The sequence below is a fragment of the Bos indicus x Bos taurus genome, chromosome 18, assembly GCF_003369695.1.
Source record: "Bos indicus x Bos taurus breed Angus x Brahman F1 hybrid chromosome 18, Bos_hybrid_MaternalHap_v2.0, whole genome shotgun sequence".
NCBI classification, from domain to species: Eukaryota; Metazoa; Chordata; class Mammalia; order Artiodactyla; family Bovidae; genus Bos; species Bos indicus x Bos taurus.
Window position 1 is genome coordinate 40,518,126 of NC_040093.1, and position 7,168 is coordinate 40,525,293.

The 7,168-nt window shown below is 46.7% G+C and overlaps 2 non-coding genes across 2 annotated transcripts; one reads left to right on the top strand and one right to left on the bottom strand.

Moving 5' to 3' along the window:
- Positions 1-6,363: 6,363 nt before the first annotated feature.
- TRNAL-CAG lies at positions 6,364-6,446 on the top strand. Its single transcript has one exon. It is a non-coding gene; the product is annotated as a tRNA-Leu (tRNA).
- Positions 6,447-6,836: 390 nt separating this feature from the next.
- On the bottom strand, positions 6,837-6,919 carry TRNAL-CAG. Its single transcript has one exon. It is a non-coding gene; the product is annotated as a tRNA-Leu (tRNA).
- Between the last annotated feature and the right edge of the window lie 249 nt (positions 6,920-7,168).

Sequence of the window (7,168 nt, forward strand, 5' to 3'; positions counted from 1 at the left end):
CAGATTGGAAAACTGAGGAACAGAGAGGCTAACTAACTCTCCCGTGTCATAGAACTAGCAGAAGCAGGATTTGAACTCAGGTGGTTCCAGAATCCACATGCTGACACATTCAGTCATGCTCCTTCGAGTTAAAATTGGTTATGCAAGCACATGCGCACTGCAGCCCTTGCTTATTAGAGTGCTATGCCATGGAGTCTCCCCATTCCTGGGGTTCTCTTTCTAGGGAGACTGAATGCTTTGGGGACATGATAAGCAGTCTACAGAACTTGGAAGTGAGTTCCTGGTCCTTGGTGCATTCTGTCCACTGTCCACATGATTCATTCAAATTCCAGGAACTGGGTTGCCCAACTCTCCACACCAAGGCGGAATCTGGGGTCTTTGGCTCTGGCTCCAGAGAGACTGAGCAGTTCCTAACCCACCCCATCAGAGATCCACACCTGCTTCATCAATTGCACCCCTGAGCGCCCAGCTAAGTGGGCCAAGATGCCCGAACCAGGCTTGGCAGGGATTCACTACTGGCGCTGAATCTTGGCCAAAGAAACCAGAGCCTGAAGCAAAAAACTTGGCCTTGCCACTTAGACTGGCTTGCTGGGAAACGCTTACCCTTTCTTTTAAGTCTCCTCTATAATGAAAACAGGACTAAAAATAATGTTTCCTAGTTCAGCCTGCCACCTTAGTTGGCAAGCCCCCATGGCTTTCTTTCTGGCTTTGTTTCTAAAAGGAAACAATGTAAATAAAGCACTTATCACAGATATGACCTAAATTAAATCCCTTACAATTATACAGTGGAAGTAACAAATAGATTCCAGGGATTAGATCTGGTAGACAGAGTACCTTAAGAACTATGGATGGAGGTTCATAACATTGTACAGAAGGTGGTGATCAAAACCATCCTCAAAAAACAGAAGTGCAAAAAGGCAAAATGGTTGTCTGAGGAGGCCTTACAAATAGCTGAGAAGAGAAGCAAAAGGCAAAGGAGAAAAGGAAAGATATACCCATCTGAATTCAGAGCTCCAAAAAAAATAGCGAGGAGGGAATAAGCCTTCCTAAGTGATCAATGCAAAGAAACAGAGGAAAACAACAATAGAATGGGAAAGACTAGAGATCTCTTCAAGAAAATTAGAGATACCAAGGGAACATTTAATGCAAAGATGGGCACCATAAAGGACAGAAACCTTATGAACCTAACAGGAGCAGAAGATATTAAGAAGATGTGGCAAGAATACACAGAAGAATTATACAAAAAAGATCTTCACGACCCAGATAACCAGGATGGTGAGCTCACTCACCTAGAGCCAGACATCCTGGAGTCCAAAGTCAAGTGGGCCTTAGGAAGCATCACTATGAACAAAGCTAGTGGAGGTAATAAAATTCCAACTGAGCTATTTCAAATCCTAAAAGATGATGCTGTGAAAATGCTGCACTCAGATCAAATCAGATCAGATCAGTCGCTCAGTCGTGTCCGACTCTTTGCGACCCCATGAATCGCAGCACGCCAGGCCTCCCTGTCCATCACCAACTCCAGGAGTTCACTCAGACTCATGTCCATCGAGTCAGTGATGCCATCCAGCCATCTCATCCTCTGTCGTCCCCTTCTCCTCCTGCCCCCAATCCCTCCCAGCATCAGAGTCTTTTCCAATGAGTCAACTCTTTGCATCAGGTGACCAAAGTACTGGAGTTTCAGCTTTAGCATCATTCCTTCCAAAGAAATCTCAGGGCTGATCTCCTTCAGAACCGACTGGTTGGATCTCCTTGCAGTCCAAGCGACTCTCAAGAGTCTTCTCCAACACCACACTTCAAAAGCATCAATTCTTCGCCGCTCAGCCTTCTTCACAGTCCAACTCTCACATCCATACATGACCACAGGAAAAACCATAGCCTTGACTAGACGAACCTTTGTTGGCAAAGTAATGTCTCTGCTTTTGAATATGCTATCTAAGCACTCAATATGCCAGCAAATTTGGAAAACTCAGCAGTGGCCGTAGGACTGGAAAAGGTCAGTTTGCATTCCAATCCCAAAGAAATGCAATGCCAAAGAATGTTCAAACTACCACACAATTGCACTCATCTCACACACTAGCAAAGTAAAGCTCAAAATTCTCCAAGTGAGGCTTCAACAATACGTGAACCATGAACTTCCAGACGTTCAAGCTGGATTTAGAGAAGACAGAGGAACCAGAGATCAAATTGCCAACATCCATTGGAGAATAGAAAAAGCAAGAGAATACCAGAGAAACATCTACTTCTGCTTTATTGACTATGCCAAAGCCTTTGACTGTGTGGATCACAGCAAACTCTGGAAAATCCTTAAAGAGATGGGAATACCAGATCACCTGACCTGTCTCCTGAGAAATCTGCATGCAGGTCAAGAAACAACAGTTAAAACCGGACATTAAACAATGGACTGGTTCCAAACTGGAAAAAGAGTACGTCAAGGCTGAATATTGTCACCCTGTTTATTTAACTTCTATGCAGCGTCCATCATGCAAAATGCTGGCTGAATGAAGCACAGCAGGAATCAAGATTGCCAGTAGAAATATCAATAACCTCAGATATGCAGATGACACCACCCTTATGGCAGAAAGCGAAGAGGAACTAAGAGCCTCTTGATGAAAGTGAAAGAGGAGAATGAAAAAGCTGGCTTAAAACTCAACATTCAAAAAACGAAGATCATGGCATCCAGGCCCATCATTTCATGGCAAATACATGGGGTAACAATGGGAACAGGGAGAGACTTTATTTTTTTGGGCTCCAAAATCACTGCAGATGGTGACTGCAGCCATGAATTTAAAAGACATTTGCTCCTTGGAAGAAAAGCTATAACAAACCTAAACAGCGTATTAAAAAGCAGGCATTACTTTGCCAACAAAGGTCTAGTCAAAGCTATGGTTTTTCCAGTAGTCATGTATGGATGTGAGAGTTGGACTGTAAAGAAAGCTGAGTGCTGAAGAACTGATGTTTTCAAACTGTGGTGTTGGAGAAGACTCTTGAAAGTCTCTTGGACTGCAAAGAGATCCAACCAGTCAATCCTAAAGGAAATCAACCAGGAATATTCGTTGGAAGGACTGATGCTGAAGCTGAAACTCCAATATTTTGGCCACCTGATGAGAAGAGCCTACTCATTAGAAAAGACCCGGATTCTGGGAAAGATTGAAGGCAAGAGGAGAATGATACAACAGAGGATGGTTTTGGATGGCATCACTCAACAATGGAATGAGTTCGCGCAAGCTCCGGGAGTTGGTGATGAACAGGGAAGCCTAGCGTGCTGCAGTCCATGGGGTTGCAGAGTCAGGCAAGACTGAGCAACTGGACAACAACAAATCACTGTTACAGGCTCAGAATAGTTCTCAAGGAGGGGTATTAAGCCAGAAAAATCAAGCTCCGTTTATCTGTGTGACTCTGGGTAAATTCTTTTGCTTCTCTGAGCTTGATTTACCTCCTCTGTAAATGGAGGTAATGCTACTCTGTATTGTGGTAATGCTATGAAAGTTCAGCAAAATAATGGATGTAAGGGAGACATTCACTAAAATTCAGTTTCCTGCCATTCTTTACCCAGGCAGAGGTGGGTATATATGCCAAGATTCCAGGGATGCCAAAATCCCTGGAATTTTCAGGCCCCTCGGTTGGCTGAGTACCAGGTTCCCATTCGGGGACTGACTCCATCTGTCCCTAGCAGAGGTGAGCATAGTCACCTGGGACTTCCCCAGCTGCTAGTAGACTTTCCAGGGTGAGCTCAGGGGACTTTCCTCTCCTCAGCCGGACAACTTCCGAGAGTAGAAAATGAGTGAGGCTGGTCCCTCAAGGACTGATTGTTGGTGTTTGGGCTGCTGATAAGGGGACACTGGGATAAACAGGAATAGTGACCCTTTCCCATTTTTGGAGATCTGGGACTGGAATGGGGTTCTAAAATGGCTTATTCCGTGCCACAAATCTAGCACCTGAAAGGTGTCAGGGGAAGATAGCTAACCATCCACCCAAACCCAGGGGTAGGTCTGAGTGGGGCCGCAGCACTGACCCTCATCAAATCAGCACTTTCTCCCAGCCAGGCCAGGAGGGGAGCAGGAAGAGTGGGACTGACTTGGGCTGTAGCTCTGGGTTTGACATTGTTTTCTTATCTCCAAATGATATGCATTTAGAAAGGTTGGTGGTAGAAGGTATGAGGGGAGGGTTCCAGAGGTCCTGAGCACAAGGCTTCTGCCCCAAAGAGGACCTTGGTGAATGACTCAGGCTGTGTGAGCCTGAGCTCTCTGCTGTGCAAAATGGGGCAGGAGGACAGAGCTAACGGTTCCTGCCCGAGCACTGGCCTCAGAGGGAAGTTGTGAGTGTCTGATAAGCCCTCTGATCTTGGTGACTTTCTGTTGCATCCCTACACCCCACTCTCTCCACCTTCTTGTGTATAGGCACTCACACACAAAACACTCACTCACACACACATACACACATCAGCCAGCCAGCCGGGCTAATTAGTTATACCTCCAAAACACACCCTGAGTTTTGAACTTGACCACCCTTTGCAATCTCCACTTCCCTGGCTCAGTCACCATCATCTCTCATCCTCCTTTCCATGACCATCTCCCTGGGCTTTTGATTCTCCTCTTGACTCTCACATCCATTCTCTGTAGATCAGCCAAATGGATCATTTTGAAAGGCCAACTGAATCTTGTCACTCCCCTGCTTTGAACACTCCAGTGACTCCAACACAGACAGAAGAAAATCCAAACTCCTTTTCCTGGCACCCCAGCCCTGTGTGATATGGACTTCAGCCTCCTCCCACGCTTAACCTTGTCCCTTTGGCCTTGCTGCCTCTTCAACAGACCACAATCCCTCTCTGCCCCAGGACCTTTGCACAGGCTATACCCACCCTGCCCCCTGCCCTGGGAACACTGCCATTCCTGGCTTTGATTGTGCTTGTCTCTCCCTTCAGAACTCACTGTCTTCTGAGAGGCGCCCTCCCTGACCACCTATGAGAGCCTCTAGTCACTCTTGATCATTGGTAAAAAGAGGCTTTTTTAAAGGTAAAACTATGATTCTCACCTAAATATAAAAAGAACACAAGTCAAAGATTTCATTTAACTCAGCAATTTGTAAAAAAAAAAAAAAAAAACAGCAAGATGTTACAACTGATTCAAAACACACACATATACACTGACAATCAGAAATGATAGAATGATAGAATGGATACAGTTGTAAAAATGGCCAGTATCCACAGGGCAGTAGTTAATTGCATTCCACTCCAACAAAATCCACTTGCATTTCCATGACTAAGACTCATTTGTATGTTGTAGTAATGAAAGGTGCAGGCCCTAGAATCAAACAGGACTAGTGCCCCAGACAGGACACCCAGTTATTTGTCCTGGCCCATTTCAAAGTCTCTTGCAAGTTTCCTGACATCCTCTTTCTTGCACTTAGCAGCATTTTTTTTTTTTTTTTTTTGCCATTTTGCCTTTCACCTAATTCTTAGCTCTCTCCCTTTACCCCAGATTTGAATGTGTCTTGAGGGCAGAAATTCTCTTTATTATATAGGCCTCCAGGAAATCCCGTGGAGAAAGGTACTCTCGCGACCTGGGATCTTCTGGTCCCTGGACAGAGCGAGTGCGTGGGTAATTCTGGTTGGGTGGGTAGAGTGGGGGAAGGAGTGGGTGGAAGGTGCTGCGGGGGCCTAGGGAAGAAACGGAATGCGGGAAGGAGGCGGCGCGGGAGGGATTAATCCACGGACATTCCCTGCCCGCCTACTGTGTGTCAAACAAGGTTGGGGCGCTAGGAACACGGTCAGGAAAAAGACGGATCTGATGGCTTTGCGCGCTGCAGGACTCGATGTAACCTGGAGTCTGCGTGAATGAGTTAAACACACATACAGAGGTGAAGTTGGCGTTTCGACGAATGTTAGGAAGGAGATCACGCGGTACGCTTGCCCGGAGGCCTTGCGATACCCCTGGCTTCACCTGATTCAGAGACCTATAAGCCAAAGCGAATGTGCGGATTTGTCTGCTTTGTGCGGTAAAGGCATGAGGGCATGTATGCAGAAATGTAAATGTATACAGACATGCAAATCAAAGCTGATGTGAATAGTAAGTACATGAGTGCAGAATGAAAGCCTGTCGGCGGCACGAATGCAAGCAGGTGGGAGTCCTCTGTTTCTTCGCCTTTCAGACTCTCCAGCACACCGCGCGCGCCCTCTGCTGCTGCCCAGGCGGGTTTCTGTACCTTCGCGTCGCATTTCGCTCCCCCAGTTGGAGCAAAAGCTTGTATCTAGCTCCTCCTAACGCTGGGCGGAGAACAAAGCCGCAGCGCCTGCCGTTCGCCACGCATGCGCACACTGGAACTATTTCGAAGAGGATCACTTGCAAAATACTTTCAGCGCTAGTCAGGATGGCCGAGCGGTCTAAGGCGCTGCGTTCAGGTCGCAGTCTCCCCTGGAGGCGTGGGTTCGAATCCCACTTCTGACAAAGCTAGATCTTTTTCGTTTTTCACGAACGGCGACGTCTGAAATATGCCCTGTGGATATTAATCTTTTTACAAAACAAGTATTTTCTACTTATGACATGTTATTTCCTGATGACTTATTTTGAAATGTAAAAGGAGTCCTTCTCTGAAACCGCAAAGCCATTCTTCAGACATTTGAAGTGAGGAAAAGGCAAAAAGACTCTGATGCTGGGAGGGTTTGGGCCAGGAGAAGGAGACGACAGAGGATGAGATGGCTGGATGGCATCACTAACTCGATGGACGTGAGTTTGAGTGAACTCCGGGAGTTGGTGATGGACAGGGAGGCCTGGCGTGCTGCGATTCATGGGGTCGCGAAGAGTCGGACACGACTGAGCGGCAAAAAGGTAGAGTACTGTCAGAAGTGGGATTCGAACCCACGCCTCCAGGGGAGACTGCGACCTGAACGCAGCGCCTTAGACCGCTCGGCCATCCTGACTTCCTGCTTTAAAAGTTTTCGTGGGATTCTATTCAAGTCACTATTGGTGTGACGTGGCTTGGGAATTATTCAAATAATTCTGAGGTCTCTCGCAGCTCGAGATCTAGCCATACAGCCCCTCGTCATCCACAATCAATAACCACCGTACTGCCAAGATTTATCGTTACCCTTAAAATAGTTCAGTCTTTTTACTACTTGCTGAGTCAGTCGTGTCCGACTCTGTGCGACCCCATAGACGGCAGCCCACCA